Source organism: Triturus cristatus, chromosome 2_2, assembly GCF_964204655.1.
Source record: "Triturus cristatus chromosome 2_2, aTriCri1.1, whole genome shotgun sequence".
In the NCBI taxonomy this organism is placed as follows: Eukaryota; Metazoa; Chordata; class Amphibia; order Caudata; family Salamandridae; genus Triturus; species Triturus cristatus.
The window spans coordinates 468269761-468287261 of NC_140582.1; the positions used below are offsets into that span (position 1 = coordinate 468269761).

At 46.0% G+C, this 17501-nt stretch overlaps 1 long non-coding RNA gene across 1 annotated transcript in view; it reads right to left on the minus strand.

Annotated features, from left to right (window-relative positions):
- Positions 1-212: 212 nt before the first annotated feature.
- The window catches only part of LOC146862377 (uncharacterized), a 71616-nt gene continuing 54327 nt past the window's right edge, over positions 213-17501 (minus strand). Inside the window, exon 3 of the long non-coding RNA XR_014978435.1 lies at positions 213-259. This is a non-coding gene — a long non-coding RNA (uncharacterized LOC146862377). The remainder of the gene's footprint in view (positions 260-17501) is intronic.

Sequence of the window (17501 nt, forward strand, 5' to 3'; positions counted from 1 at the left end):
TCGCACCCACTGTTACAATGCAAGTCCCCAACAGGACCTAACAATTTCAAAGCAAAAGTACAGGTGCACCACACGTCAAAGATTCAGGAAGAACAATAATATAATTCATTCCCCACATCGAGGTTCTTCAAAAACAGTTCCTTTTTATTCCAAGATTATAATGATTCATTTTTTCATTTTAAAATACAAGATCATAGATACAATTTGATCTCAACAGCACAGCCGACGCGTTTCGTCCTTGAAGCGGACTTCTTCAGGGCTGTTTAAACACAAACACATAAATATACACATAAATACATATACAAGCCCAAGACATTACATGTTACATACTCCATAAATACAATTGCTTATGATTATATTACATCAACATAACCATTTAAAAAAGGCTACATAGTATCTTTGTGAGAAATGAACGTATTCATTCATTATAAATCTCCTTATTTACCACTCAACAGATACAACGCAATATTGTTACTCTTGACAATCATTGTTATTTGTGTCCTATGGGTAAAATTCTACAAGAAGAAAGGGCGGGAGGGAGAGAGAAAAGTGTTCAAAATAGCCTCAAAACTACCTGTTAGGATCCAGTAGATCTAGTAAAAGCAAGAAGGAAGGGAAAAGGAGCAAGGGCAATGGAAAAATGAGAAAGGAAAAAGAAGGAGTGGCGAAAGACAAGGGTAAGAGTCAAGCATGTAAAGTGAAGAGACAGAGCTCAGCTGAGCTTTATAGTCTCAAACAAACAACCAATTATATCTGGCTCAAAGGCTTCTTCTCAACATTGCCTGTAAACATTACCTCATATAGGCAATGCAGCAACAATAAATTTAGAGTTGCCAATGGCGTTCCAAGTATGTGTTGTGTGCAAGCTACCAAATCAGTGGCATAGCAAGGGTACCATCAGCCCTAATCTAAGCCAGATACAATTGACCTCCCCTCACCTTTGGGCTGGTATTAAAAAACACCCATTACAGGGGTGCAGTGGGCTTCTAGCACATCTGAGCCACGGTGACACTGAAACTTGCGCCCTAATCATTCTACGTATCATTCCTCTCTCTTCACTATTGTCATGAATCTCTTATCTCCTTCTCGCACCTTTTCTTATCCCTACCACTTCCACTCTATCTCTCTCGCTTATCCTTATCTCGTTCCTCCCTTTTTAGGTCTCGCGCCTGCGTAGCATTGCGTAGCAAGGTTTGCGGCAGCGAGACATTTTGCAGGGGGGGTTGAAAAGCTTACCTAGGAATCGCACACGCTCGTGCATGTGCAATTCCTTTCCTGGCAAGCTTCTGGCCTTTGCGTGCGTCTTTTTTTAAAAGACAGCACGCAATAGGCCAAAGGCGGGCGCATAGCTCCGCCCATGGCCTATTGGTGTCTATTACGTGCACCAAAGGCCATGGGGTTTAAATTATCGTGCCCACGCACAGGCGCGATAATTGAAACCAGATATGTTGCTGTTGCGGGCGCGCGCCCACCACTCGCATGCTTGGTTCACTAGCCACCCCTCCTTTCTCCTTCGCCTTTAAGCACTCGTGTGACATTGCACTGATGAACACATTACTAATGAGTGTGGGACTGTTCCCCAATTAAACAAGTGCTGTGTAAGATTTACGAATGGAGCAGTGATTCGTCAGGGGCTCCCCTCCCCATCAGACCTCGATGGAAAAGTTATGGCTCAGCTGGCGGTACCCTCGATAGAGAACTACTGAAGACCTGGACTCCACCACTACTTTAGTGAACCTCCCCTACTCTCATACAAGTGGTCCCTGCGGTGTGGGCATTTGTTCAGTGCTTGCAAGTCGGTCCAGTGCCAATGGTTTGCTGTCGGAGCGGGCAGATGAAAGTGTGCGCTTTTCGCCTTTTGGGCCTACATGGCACCACTGCGAACCAATACAGACTATTCTAAAACCACCTCCCGCTTGAACTCGGCTGTTCTCTGCATATACGGAGACTTGGCGCTGAGAAGTGTGAAAATGAACCTCCCTTTATCCTGCTTGCACTAAATCCTGTCTCTTTACAGAGGCTATTTTCGTCATATAAACCATGTCGACCAATATTAATGTTTTCTGCGGTCTCCCTCGATCAAGATGTTTTAGCCGAAATTATTCTTGTACTTGTACTGAAAGCAAAGGCTTGAGGATGCATTTGTGCATAAGCAGAAATATTGCATTTTTCAGAATTGTAACAAGTTAGTTACCCGGAATGAACTCTTCCAGCGTCTCACTGAGCGGAGAAATGCGCAGGCAGGAGACTGCAGACCCACATCTCTTCTTGGAAGGGCGTGCTCCTTCAGCCTAAATGTGACCTGCGAAAGCTCAGTGAGTTGAAGGGCTCGGTGGGAGATCTATGTGGAACCAAGATGTTACCATTTTGCATCTTGCAGGGACTTGGTCAGCACGATTCTTAACCAGGTTAGTACATTGATGACCATTGGGGTGGGCAGTTATAACAATGCAATTAAAACTGTGAGTGCAGCTGGAAGTGTGTGACGCACCCTTTCCTATTGTTTGATCTTTTTGGAAATGCGTTGCCTTCAGTGTTTCTTTGCCTCCTATTCAATTGGTCTCCGTCACTTCATTAGCCCGAATGTGCCTCATCTACTTTCTTGCTGGCATGCTTTCTGTTCTCTGATTCTTAACACCTCATCCTCTGTCCTCACAGTGAGGCGCTGTGCTACAGGCGGGGTGGACCAGAGCAGAAGTCTTTTACCAATATAAATCTGTGACCATCAAATATGCAGCTGGCCATAGACCTTATACTCGGGTGACTGTTACAGGGACTAGTGCTTCTGACAACAATGAGAATAGCACTGATGATAACAATGGGACTAGTGCTGATGCGAACAATGAGAATAGCACTGATGATAACAATGGGACTAGTGCCGATGTGAACAATAATAGCACTGATGATAACAATGGGACTAGTGCTGATGCGAACAATGAGAATAGCACTGATGATACCATGATACCAATGGGACTAGTGCTGATGCCAACAATGAGAATAGCGCTGATGATGCCAATGGGACTAGTGCCCATGACAACAATGAGAATAGCACTGATGATAACAATGGGACTAGTGCTGATGCCAACAATGAAAATAGCGCTGATGATACCAATGGGACTAGTGCCGGTGCCAACAATGAGAATAGCACTGATGATAACAATGGGACAAGTGTCCATGCCAATAATGAGAATAGCACTGATAACAATGGGACTAGTGCCGATGCCAGTAATGAGATTAGCACTGATGATAACAATGGGACTACTGCTGATGCCAACAATGAGAATAGCACTGATAACCATGGGACTAGTGCCCATGACAACAATGAGAATAGCGCTGATGATACCAATGGGACTACTGCCCATGACAACAATGAGAATAGCGCTGATCATACCAATGGGACTAGTTCCACTCCACTCCAAACCAAAACACATGGGTAAAAGACATACAAAACAACTTTTCTTTTCGGGGATTACATGCTGCAATTGGATATCGAAATGTATACGTATATTTGTACTGAATTTTTTAATTTTTGCTTTTTCATAATTAAAAAATAAACTCCTACATTTACTAATACTTTATTTAAAAACAAATTGTAACAATGAACGTGTATTTCAATAAAAAACATTTACAAAAGATATCTGTTCTTATTGCTGTACTACTTACAAGTATACTTTATAACTTTCAGCCATCTATTGCATTGTAGGGGCATAACACTAAAAAATATATTAATACTATTACATTTAATTTTTATCACTTAACTGCTGTTGCATTATTATTAGCAATGCCAATAGCTCAAACTTTAATAATGCGAGACCTATTGCATTGCAAATGCTTGTTTGTTTTGTCTCATTGCGCCTCTTTATCTTCCAAACTTTTATTTCTCCCTTTCCACTCTCCTCTACTTCTTCCTCATCCTGCTTTTTCTCTTCATCCTACATCCTGCTATTCTGTCTTCCCCAAACACTGTCTAAATCTCCCTGTTCTCTTTCTCATCTCCCTGTCCGCTCTCTTATTCTACTCTTTCTCTCTCAAATCTATATCTTGACTATGCTTCTCTCCTTCTCATTTCATTCATTATATTTCACCTCCTTAGTTGTCACCTTTGTCTAGCTATCCCTCTTGTCTTTGTGGAAAATCTATTTTATTCCAGGATTCAATTGTTAACATTCGAAGAACATATCTATACTCTCCCCCCCCCCCCCCCCACTTGGATGACAGCTCTTACTCAGTAATCATGTGCAAAGCCACTTAACTACTGTACTAATGAATTTTGTTCCCTAGGAGATTAACCCCCAGTGGTTGCGATTGGCCCAAGTCATTGGGGTTAGCTTTACTGATAAGACTCTATTTCCATGCAAACAAACCCTTTTTAGCAACATTAGAATAATGAAACACTGGGGAAAAAAGCATAAAGTGTTAACTTATACCAAGCAGTTTGCAAGCAGCTCTTTGATAGCAATTCATAGGTCACTGCTACATTAGGATTGTAAGTTATGAATTGCAAGTAACAAAAGGATCTCTGTGACAAAAGCAGTAGCCTATTGAACTATCCTCATAAATACAGTTCTGTGATTTTCAAGGTACACATTCTTTGCACCAGGCATATTAACCCTTTGCACTACTTTATGATAAGTCAAAACTGCCACTAGACAAAGATCCATCTCTCTCCAGAAGGATCAATAATCACCAGTTATCTTGACGTTTTTTTTTATTGTTGCCTGAAAGCTGCTGAACACACAGTAGAACCCTAAAACCAGCTTGCTCCATAGGCATCCTGAACTCGGAGCCCTCGTATGCCATAATGAACAAAAACGAGGCTCGGTTAAAAAGTATTTGCCAAGTCTAAACAAAATACTCCAGTTCAACACGTTTATTTCACACTGCCACAGATTGGACTCCTGAAATGCTCCATTCTTAAATTATAGGAAGCAGCAACCCCTTTGACTTTGGTGCATGTCTGGGCCTCCTGCAGCGCAGCCTGTCACCCATAAACGAGTTTTCACACCTGCTGAAAGAGGAGTTTTCACACCTGCCGAAAGAGGAGTTTTTTCACCAGTCACGTGCATCTTCAAAATGTTCTTTTATTATCCTATTTGGCCCTGAAAGTGGTCAGGGCGCTCCCAGAGAACGTCTGGGCTCACAAAGAGGCCAGGCTGCATGCACACGCACCCTAAAGGGAACATAGGCACACTAGCGGTTAATGGCCCCAGCCATGAAGGTAAAGGCCCACTAACCATTTCATGCCCTTTGGCCCCTGAACAGGTTCATACAATTGGTGGCATGTGGTGTAGGATCTGTAGATTCCCATTCAAACTGTCTGCAAAACGTTCAACTTGAACACATCATTATCTGTACATAAGAATGACAGGTACAAGGATTGTGGGAGTAGACCTTGAAACTCTGTCCTTCGATCAGTTGAGGGATTGGTGTTTGGAGAGAGAGTGGAGAGTTCCCAGAAATAAGGCTAGGTAAAACCTTGTAAGCTCAGTGAGTGGAACTGGGTGGTAGGGAAGACATTTTGATTAATTCTAGGACAGGTACCATGTGAAGAACCTGGGGAGAGAATAGCTATTATTGTGTCAGACTCGCTCAAACCAATAGCACTAGTTTTTCCCAGACACATTGTAAGTGTGTCCTCAAAATGCTTTCTGTGGTTTTCCTGAGATGGGCTCCACTTCTGATTTCTAGGCTACCGCTGTCACCGAGTCCAAGAGTTATTTCCTTGGATGGTTCAGAGACCCTGAACTTGCAAGTGGCCCTTCGGAAAATAAAGGATGAAGAATATGAGAAGGCCAGGGAGTTTGAGATGGAGAAGATGAGGTTAGCTTAATAGGTAGAAGAGGATAGGAAACAGGAGAGACAGGAGGAATGAGCCCATGAGAAAAAGAAAAGATAGAGGTAGGAGAGGAAAATGGAAACAGAATTGCAAGAGAAAGAAAAGTGGAAAAAATTAGAGAGAGAGGGGATAGACAGAGAAGGAGAAACTCAGAAATGAGGCAGAGAAAGCAGGTTACTTCTGTGAAAGGAAATTCCATCTATAACTCTTCAGAGATAATCCCAAAGGTTCCAGTAGATCGTGTGCACATGTATGTGTAACCACAGTGATATTTTGGAACAGTTTGTGAGTTTTGAGATCCCTTGTAGGGTGTAGGCGTTGAATGATCTGTGTTAAGGAGCTGCTTTAATAAGATGCTTGCCTATGGAGGGTGCAGCTGTCATTAGGAGAATGCGTGTGGCTCATTAAATTAACTACTGACAAATTAAGGAACCAGTCATTAGATTGTTTAGGCTAAAGCCAACTCAGTACATTCAGAGTGCCAGAAAGTGTAAGAGAGTAGAAGGCGTCCTGTTTAAAACCAGGATTCATATTGTGTTGGTTGACTGGAATGAGTGCAGGAGAGGGATAGAGGCACAGGATTTCAGTACCTTTACCAATTACCGATGGTAACAGAGAGACTCAAGGAGGATGTGTTTGGCCTATATAGATAATACCTATAGGATCAACCAAAAGGATCCTGTAAAAAATAGATTATGAGATGGCGAGGATGTCAATCCTTCCCATGTACTAAGTCCAAACTCTTGTTTGGTCCAACACGCAAGTTCAATAAATAAACCTGGGCTCAACCACTGGTAGCTATGGCACAGAGCAGACAGGCTTAACTTAAGGAAATGTGTAAAGTATTTACCAGTACCAAAGCACAATAGAAGTCCCATAACCAATTTCTAAAAATAGAGAACCATAATAAGGAAACTTGACACCAAATCAACTAAAATCTAAAAAGGAGAATTAGACCTATGAATTTTTAAAGTTTTAGGGAAAAAAGTATTATGAAGATTCTTCCAGGTAAGATTTAAAGCCTTTTATTGAGCTTGAGAAATGAGCCACCAACTCCTGCTGCCAGCCCACAGTTACTCCACAAGCAAACTGTCCAACAGAATGCAACAATGGAGACAGAAAGAAAGCAGCGCATGCAGCTTATTTTAAAAGATCACAACAAAAAGCATGAAGAAAAAGTAATTAGCCAATCAGAGGTCACTGTTTGTAGTTGGCTGTGATCTAGGTGTGATTTCAGGTCGATCGCCATGGAACGGAAGTTGGACATCTCAAGTGGATTATCCCTGTAAACGTTTGGACCTTTTGACTTAGTCCTTTTTTATTGAGGTCGAAATCCTCCAGCAGGGCAAGCTTGAAGCTGTATCCAACAAATTTCTCTCAAAATCGTACACCTTTGCTGTGAGGTCCAGATGAAGCTTCAGGATTCTTGACTGACCCAGCTTTTCAGGCATTCTGAAGCAGTCCCTCTTAGACCAGAATCTGGACTGTGCACAGACAGGAGTGATTTTGGTTTCGAAGGGGGAGCGCCAAATCTTCCGGCAAACCTTTTCATCGATGCTGGGGGAGCCCGACAGGAGGGTTTATTCTTCCGAATTAGGCTTGTCCATTAAGTATGTCGAGTAATTTATAAAGGTGGGAAGCAATGTGGCCTTTTCTTTTAAGGGTGCCTAACAGAGTTGGAAGGTCTGGTTCATGGGGTGATTTCAGTTTACTGAGCACACTCTTGAGAAGTAGGAATTTTTAGAAGTCAATGTTAGCTAGATTGAAGTCTTTTTGCAGGGTTGAGAAGGGGATCGGATTGACACGGGATCCGACGCTGAGCATGGTATTTATCCCCTTTTGAGCCCATGTGTCCCAAAAGAGAGTTTTCCCATCTAGTTTAGCCAAGCAGTTATACTCTAGGGAGGCAACCGTCGAGCAACCTATTCAGTTTTGTAATTGCTTGTCAAGAAGAAGGGCTTTGCCAGTATCCATTACCATTTGGTTGGAGTGTCTAAGTGGGAGCTTTGAGATGTTGTGGATAGTAAGGGCAGAACTAAGAGGGAGTGGTGCGAGGATGTCAATCTCAATGTTAAGCCATGTTGGAGGGTTGGGTTATTTTGGGTTCAGCCACCACACACCCTGAGCAATCAAGTTAACATTTTGGTAATGTGATTAGTTCGGGATATTAATACCTCCAGAGGATTTGTTCCTCTTCAGGACCTTCATGGAGATCCTCATTTATTTCCCTTTCCATATGAATTCTGAGATAGTGGCGTCCACAGCTTTAAAGAATACAGGGGATAGTGATACCGGCAGCAGGCTGGGCGTGAAATTAATCAGGGGAGCAATCATCATTTTCACTGTACTCACATGACCCCACCAGGTGATATTTTTAGGGGACTTTGTGGAGAGGAGTTCTTTAATTTTGGTCAGAGTCTTTTGCTCGTTCAATGCTACAGATTGTTCGAGGTCCAGGGAAAACCATATGCCTAGGTACTTAAGGGTTTTCGGTTGCCATTTCAGGCCTGATTCACCAATAGCTGCAGCCGTGCAATGACCATTTAGAGGGAATACCTAAGTTTTGTCTTTATTTAGATAATAACCCGCCACTTGTGAGTATCTATTTATTTTGTCCATTATGATTGAAGTGGCTCGGGGCGTGGCTAAGGAGCCAATGGTGACGGTCGCGTGAGCTCGGAGCTCCGTGCCGGCCCAGCTCAATATCCTGACTCACCACCGCCGCCTCGGATCCGGGGGCATGAAACCGACCCCACCATGACTGGGGAGCCCTTGTGCTGTTTCTGGGCCGACCTGCATGCCTGGGGAGCTACGCTGGCCGTGAGGTGGAGCCGGCCCAAAGCCCGCAAGATCTCTCCGTAAATACGGAGGTGATTGCGCGGCGAATCCCGCCGACTTTCGGTCCGTCTGCCTGCCGTAGTGCACAAGGGGTGGCCTACTGTGTCCCGCAACTGGAGGTGAGGATCGCCGTTGGGGAGTCCTGACTGTTCGTTCGGCCCGATGCGAGGAGCCGCGGGCCGCTGCAGGACCCGCCGTCAATGGAGGAGGACACTGCTCAGTTGCTTGAATTGCCGCCGGATTATTGCTGAATTGGGGGTTCCCGGGAGGGGTATCCCCTGGACTTTTAGCCTGCAAGGTGATTGTTGTCGGACGGGCTGGCCACTGGAGGGATCGCCGCTACTTTTTTGACCTGCACGGAGAGAGTTGTTGGATCGGCGGGGCGCTGTTGAACAAGCTACCTCCGGTCCTGGCAGCTGTGTGGGGGCCTCTCGCTAGCGAACATAGCCTGGAATGGTGGAATAACAATGGGTCTTGGCCTGAAAAAAGCACAGATGAACTTCCTGGGGATGAGGTCCTGTGCCTGGCACCGTTTCACATTGAGCTCCTGCGCCATAATGTAGGCCTGAGATTCCTGGAAGCAGGATACCTGTGAGCACGTGAACTGGGGCAGGCTGCTCTTGGATTGTGCATGGTGCTGGGTGTCGGTTGGACTATCCGGAGGTGAGCCACGCAGACTGCGGGGACACCTGGGCCCCAGCCTTCCCCAGTGAATTGGCCATCCGCGCTTGAGACGTGACAGGAGAGAGCGGAAGCTGCTTCCCCTCTCAGTGACTGGTTGGAGCCGCTAAACTCCTTGGAGTTATGGGGAAACCAAAGGGCAGGCAGACGTGGACTGCCCACGACCCAGATGATTCGGCATCGCATAGGAGGAGGCCTGATTCCCCTGAGCCCCCGACGGACAACCTAGTTCAACAACAGTTGGCCCAGATTCTGCAGGCGATAACAGATACTAAAGACTCTCTCCACCAGGACATTGAGAACGTAGCGGTGGGCCTGGGACTCCTCCGCACAGAGCATACTAAACTCTCTGAGAGGGTGAAGCAGACGGAGGCGTCCCTGGAGAGCATGGAGCCGTTGCAGCAATCCCTCGCGGCGCAGATGGGGAATATCACCCATAGGGTCCAGATGCTGGAAAGGAGAGTTGAGGATTCTGAAGGGCGCAATCGTCGGAACAACAACCGCGTGTTGGGGCTGCGGGAGGGAGCCGAAGGGACTAGCATGATTAACTACTTGGAGGGTTTGCTCCGAGATGTGGTGGCACCTGAAGGATTGACTCCATTTTATACACTGGAAAGGGCTCACAGGGTTCCGGCTCACCCACTAGCACTGGGGAGGCCTCCTCGGCCGGTGGTTGCCCGCCTGCTGCACTACAAGGACAGGGACTATCTACTCCAGAAAGCTCGCACATCTGGACCCTATGTGGTGGACAATTGCAAGGTCTCTTTATTTCCTGACTTTACGTTAGAGGTCCAGCGCCGCCGCACGTCTTTTATGGCGGTCAAGAGAGCTTTACGTGACGAAGGGCTGCAGTACTCACTGATGTTCCCAGCACGCCTACGAATAGCTCTGGATGGCAAGACTTTCTTTTGTCATGAACCCAAGGAGGCGTGGGACTGGATTGAATCCTATAAAACTGGCCGCGGGTAAGCAGAGCGACGCAATGAACCTGCTATGGAGGAACTGAGGCTGCGAAAAACGCGACGTACAAGGCGACGACGAGGGACTCTGCCGGCACCTAGTGTTTCTCAAACAGAGAGGGAACGGTCAGCTGCGCTGCAGGCAGTGGCAGAGCTCTTGCAAAATAGTCAACGGTCAGCAGAAGCGGACACTGGGTCAGAGAAGGGGACAGATGGCTCCGTCACGGATGAGTCCAATGCTGACAGTGTTATCTTGCCATATGTTACTCCGGGGACGGCTGATGAGATTGCTTGATTGCTTTATTGCCTTATTCTAAATTTGATTCTCGGCTACTCTCTCCCTTTGTTTGTTGCTGACCCGCTCTTTTGCTATACGAATACTGCATTGAGATGGGTGGCCATTTCTGGGTTGTTGGAGGGGCGGGGGAGCGAGCTGCTATGGATGTGTGTTTCCCTCGGATCCGGGGCGCTGCCTGCTATTTTGGGGCATGGCGCTGTTTTGTTTTTGGTATCTGTGCGGGGTGCCGCTGGTTCACAGTCGCTCCCCTCTGCAGTGGAGTGGGATGCCTTTAAGGTTGTGGTGCGAGGGCACTGTATTGCCAATATGGCCAGGGTGCAAAAGACATTATTGCAAGAAGTAAAGACGGCAGATCAACGCCTGCGCGGGGCAGAATGTGCCCGACCCGAACAACCTACCAGGCAGGAAGAATTACTGGAGGCTAGAGAGGCGGTAGCTGTGCAGGTTGAACGATTGTGTTGTTATGATTATAAACAAGCATTTGCAATGCAAATTGGTCTCGCTTTTGAGAGAGTTAGATGTTTTGGCGTTGTAAATGACAATGTCTTTTACCTACCAAAGGAATGAAAGAGGAAAGAATATGGAAACAGAAAGGATGCTGGAGAAAGGAAGAAAGTGAAACAGATGGAATGAAAATGAGGAATGGGGAGAACTGGGGTGAAACGAAAATAGAGGGGAAAATAGAAACGGCGCAATAAAGATAGAATGAGGAAAAAGAGAATTAAAGAAAGCAAAAATGTCCATAGATCAACGAAGTAAAGACAGCAGGAAATAGAGTCGAAAAAATAGAAACAAGAGAAGAAAATAACAAATCAAAGTAGAGCAAAACAGAAAAAAGAAGCGAAGGAGCGAAAGAGAAACTGGCACTGAGATTAAGAGAGACAGATGCAAGGACAGACTGAGATATGCATAGTATAAAATAAAGTGAAAAGAGGAACAAGGGCAGAGACTTTTACGGACAGGTACAAAGAGAAATGGAGAAATATTCGAAAAGCTGAAGTATACAAAGAAGTCCATGTGTGCGTGAGGTGGGCTTACAGTCAGGGCAAACTCCTTAACGCAGTTTGCTCTGGGGGTGCTAGTAGGCGGCGGTGCTGACGAGCACTTTTAAACAGGATGGTGGCAAATAAAAACGTTGAAACTAAAGTGTTTCAATAAAGACATTTGATCATTATTTTGTATCGCACACCGATGATATTGCACACTCACCGTGCTGTGTTATACACTGCACTGTCTTACACGCTAGATCTGTGCTATGCAAATACTGCAAATGAAACATGAGTGCGCCTGTGCACTGTCAGTGACCAGGCCTTAGAGGGCATAAAAGAGCTGAAACTGGTTACATAAATTGAAAGCTGTTACAAACAGGGGTCCCCAAAATACGTTTGACCCAGGGCCCCCAAAATCCTTAAAATGTCCCTGTTAAAGAGGAATATTTTAATTGAAGCAAAAATCTCCACCACGAGTGTTGTGAAGAGCTGCCATGTGCTATCAGCAAATCTGCAGTACTTCTGTCCATCGCCATCAAGGTGAAGATGCTGTGTACTCTTCAATTTTTATTCATGGATCTTGTTCCTTCTTTAGTAGTTCTCCATTTACATTACATTTGCAAGTCACAAAACGCCCATGAAACCTTTCACCACATTTTGTCATTGCTTGCTACCCGAGTGCTTTGTTTTCATGGCAGTTGCCTTTATTCTAATTACACACCCTGGGGTGGGGGCAGAGAGAGGGTGTAAATAACAGGAGAGGATTTGGCCCTTCAGAGCAGCCGACTGGGAAGCCAAGCTGGAGTCTCGGGGTCGGCAGAACACCTCACGATTTTGCCAAATAAAGAAATCTTCCTGTGTCTAAGGAAATGAATGTAACTGCTGCTAATGGAAAAGCGCTCTGAATCTTTTGGTTTTGGCTACTTAAAACTGTGAATAAAAAAACATGGGAGGGGGAGAAAATATGAAAGCAATGGAGCAGGGGCTTGGCAGGGACACGGAGGAAAGAGCAATAGAGGGGAGGCGGAGACCGCTGAGAAGGGAGGGAGCACGAGCACAGAGGAGGAAGAAGCACAGGGAGGAGAAGAGAAACTATAGTAACATCTATTAAGAATGGATCATGTCAGGCAAAAACATGGCCAATGTGCCCATTTAATTAGCTCCCTATTACCTTCTCTTCTACTACGTCTGCCTTGAGACACCTTACTTGGCAATCAAGTTTCTCTCAGTTAAGATCCTGTGAAAGGATAGCTGAAGTACACGTGGACAGCTGCAACACAGAATTAAACCCATGGCAAATACATTTGATCAAGTTTAACATCAGACTGAAAAATTCATAGTTCTGGGTATATCCTCGGATCCCGACTGGAGTGGAGATGTTTCCCACATGGCAGAACTTTCTTTTTCCTTGTTTTGCATTCTTGCTACAGCACTATGAAGGAGGAAGGAGGAAGGCACGCTTCCCTTGTGGTGTGTACAACACTACCAGTGCACTCCCTGGATTGAAGGAATTATTGTGACATGGTATATGGTGGGCGATTATGTTATCCAGCACGGCTTTCCTGCTATCAAACCCTATGTTAGTGACTTGTGTTTCATTAAGGAGGTGACGAGGGCCGAAGAAGCTGCATGGATAAACCTCAGAAGCACTACCGGGAGATGTGGGGGCTGTGGCTACGAACCCTGATGGGGAAGGGTAAGAGAGGCCATCCAACACATGTAGGAGGGGTGGGGCTGACCACACCCCCACTGTATGCTTCTTGAGTTAAGAGTGTTGCCCGACACAAACAATTGCTCGGATGAGGGCTGTTTTAGCATAGAAAGATAACAGATCATTGTCTCGCAGTTAGGAGGGGCTGTTTAGTTGGGTTGGAGTAGCTGGCTGTCGGGGAGGGGCAACTGAAAGAGGCGGGATCTGCGAAGGTTCCCGTGTGACAGGACCAAGAAGACCTGATTCTACTCTAACAGGGATGGAAAGGTAAAGTGTATGTACACTAGCCCCTGTATACTTTACATGAATATTCAGTATATCGCCTGGGTGTAGCCCTAGATAAGTGAGAAACAAGAAGGTACACGGGAAAAATTAAAAGCATTCATAGTTATATTCAGATACAGTTAAATAGGAGAACCACTAGTGCCTTGGTGACAGATGATCGTAATTCATGTAAATGCATGCTCATCACACGTAAAACAAGCAAATAGAATGCACGCAGTCGCAGGTGTCACCAAATGGGCTGTGCATTCACTGAATTCAGCTTTCAATTGGACAGCGTTGTATTGTGACCTGAAGAGAACCCTGCACGGTCAACGTTCCCTGCTGCTCAGTGACCTTGGGATTCAGGCAAGTGAACTCCCATGACCTCCCCCCACACCAACCTCCCGATTGCTGAAAGAAAGTATGTGTTGCGTGTAGAACGTTATTTGGTGATTGAACGGTGACCATTTAACAACATCAATTACACCACAGACATTGTGTGACAACGGTGCTCTGTGGGCTTCTGCTTGACTTTAGAGGGGTCTTGAGTCAGCTACATGTTGAAACAGACCCCTAGGCGGTGTCACTGTGGTCAGTGCTGCTCTACATGGGCACGGGGCTAAATTCTCTCTATGAACCTCTGCGCGCTTTGTTTGGCTCTAGAGTGTTATGGAGTCATTAGTTCTAGTGCTTTAACGAGTTCGGCGCGCCTCTACCTGGATTTCCAATGCACCACCATCAGAGCTCTCCTTTGCCCACCAATGCTCTTTGAGGCTTACTGAGCCCATGTACCTTCTACAATACCTTCCCTTCGTTCTAGTCTCTGCAGGTCCCTATATGCTTCGCTCATTTACATCCGATTAAAAAAATACACATATATGCTGGTTTGCAGGACTCCGTAGGGTCCGCTAAAAGACTATACCGGGCTTTATTGGCCTCAGATAGTTTTCTCCAATACAAAAATGTCATCTGGCATAAATAATAAATACTTCATCGAAAGCTCCGAGACTACACACCACAGCCCGCAGCAACGGACTTCCAGCGCTGGGGTCATTCCTCATGTTTACGGTAGTCCAGTCACGGTGCATGTCGGCGTTCACGAGAATACCATCAGTGTCAGTGACAACAAACAAGTGACAACAAACAGCTGCGCTTTCTATTCGTGGAGCACCTGAAGGGTGCAGTGCGAGTACTAAGTTGGGAAACACGCCGGTCTCCGGGAAACGACTTTCCCAGCAAGAAAGGCACGCTGAAGTGGATGCCTTATTGTGCCCCGGGGGGACCGCAGAGTGCGTTCTGGTAAAGAAGCACTCTAGTAGGTCCCTGCTTGTGCCCCAGGGGCACTATAAAGTGCACGCAATGTCGAACACGTTTGAAGTTTTTGAATATCACGCGCTTGCCTCAGGTAAAAAAAAACGGGAGTGCGGGCGATAATAAGACATGAACAACGGAAGTGGGGGGCGGGAGAGAAGCCTCGGACAGAGTGCACGCAATGTCGAACACGTTTGAAGTTTTTGAATATCACGCGCTTGCCTCAGGTAAACAAAAACGGGAGTGCCGGCGATAATAAGACACGAACAACGGAAGTGGGGGGGCGGGAGAGAAGCCTCGGACAGCGGGAGGGGTGGCACGGGACCAAAGTAGTGCTCAGAAAACATGCAGTAAAGGGGCCAATAGCCGTGGAAGGAGACATGGCCGTCATAAGGCGGGACTAGCAGCCTCTAAACCAATCAGAAGGCAGCACTTCGAAAGGAAAAAGCCACAAGCCAATGAAAAAATTGATGGAGGAGTGGGCGGGGCTTCCCTCACCTATAGTGTATACTGCATGCCTCGCAAAGCGAGCAGCGCATGCGCTGCACCGCTAGGCGAGACCTAAAAATATATGGAGCGCACACACGCAGAACGAGATAAATCAGGGGTGTTGTTAGCTTGGTTAGCTAACCCTGCTCGTAGAGGGACGGTCATTTTAGAGATGGCCTGCCCGACGGGGGAACTTACTTATACCCAGTGGGGGATTAATGGTCAGTCTTTTGCCTATTATAAGGACCTCTATCGGAGCAGGGTGATGCTGAACGATGATGTCCTTGGAGAATTTTTGGTTGCAGCGGATCTCCCGCACCTTGATACATAGCAGGCCAATCTCTTAAGGCAGGGTATCACGCTAGGCGAGGTTAGGGGAGCGATAAAGCATATGGCGAGGAATAAGACACCTGGGGCCAATGGCCTGCCAATCGAATTTTATTTGACCTATTTTGATCTCATGGCCCCTAAACTAGTAGCTCTTTATAATGAGGCGAAGATTGCAGGAGTGCTCCATGCTTCTACCCGTGAAGCCATCATTATACCATTGCTGAAGCCAGGGAAGTCACCTTCGGACATGACTGCTTATCGCCCGCTCTCTATGCTCACCACTGATTATAAAATATTGAGTCGAATCCTGGCGACTATAAATGGTGCACTTAGTGCGCAAAGATCAGGCGGGGTTCATTCCAACACGGAACACTGCTATCAATGTGCGACGCCTACTGCATATCTTGGGAGCTGACACCTATCCGTCGGCGCCTGCTGCCATTTTTTCAGTCGACATAGAAAAAGCATTTGACAGTCTGGAATGGCCGTATCTGTTTCAAGTGCTGCGTAGCTTCGGGGTGGGTGAAGCTTTTGTGGCTTGGACGGCATTGTTGTATATGTCCTCTACTGCTCGGGTCAAGACGGGTGGTTTGATTTCAGAGGCATGCGCTGTGAGCCATGGGACGTGGCAGGGTTGTCCGCTCTCCACTCTGACGTTTGCCTTGGCCGTAAAACCCCTAGCGGCTCAGGCCAGGTTGGGGCGACGCTATACTATTTTATTTTATTTACTTATTTAAAGAGTTTTATATAGCGCGAACGTTACCCTTGGGAATCAGAGCGCTTCACAACTACATGAGGTAGGTTAGAGATACAACTTGTATAGCAGAATGTTTTACAATGATATGAGGTAGGTTAGGTATGCAGCTATACAGTATTAGCATAAATATATACAGTGACAAGATTTAGGATACAGCTTAATGTCAGCAATAACATTATCTACTAGCGGTCGCCAGTAGATAGTTATAGTTAGGACCGTGTTTCCATAGGAAATCCGCAACATTCTATTTGAAATAACTTTGGCGCCGGTTGACAAATCCTCACAAAATTTTCAAAATAGGTGGGGCGCTCCGCTCCGCTCTTACCCTGAAAGTCTCGGGGGGATTCGTCAAGCGGGGGCTGAGAAAAAAGGGGGGTCCCAAAACGCGTTTTCCCCATGCAATTTTCCATAGGGACCTTTAGTCCAAGGTACAGCCCGAACGGCTGAACAGAATTACTTGAAATTTGGCAGAGAGGTAGTCCTCAGCTCAGGGATGTGCCTTTTGCATATATGGAGTCAATCTGTTCAGTAGTTCCTGAGAAAATTGCAGTTAAAAGCACATACATATCTATAGCCGCGCACCATGCGAGCACCGTGCGCGCACCGTGCGAGCACCCTAACGTGCGCGAGCGTAATTCTGATTGGTGGTTACATGTTAGTCAACGTTCGAATCGGTCGAAATCAGGAAGTGTCGGCCGCCATTTTGTTTGTTTTCAGTGCGAGAGAGAAAAAGGAAGGTGGCGAGCGTGAAAAGGGGGCAGGGTAGAGAGTTCCTGACCCCCTAGCCTTTGTCAGGGGGTCTCTGAAGGACCCCGAAGGCAGAAAAAAACATTGTAATTTTGCGCGCACGGTGAAAACCCCCCCCCAAAAAAAAAAGAGTTTATTGTAAAATAAATATATAAAAAAAATAATAATACATACATAACTTAGCATTTGAAAAACCGTACAAATTCACTGAAAAAACCATAGGTTTCACACACGTTATAGTTAGGAATTAGCATTTAAAAAACCTTGCAAATTCACTTAAAAAACCATACG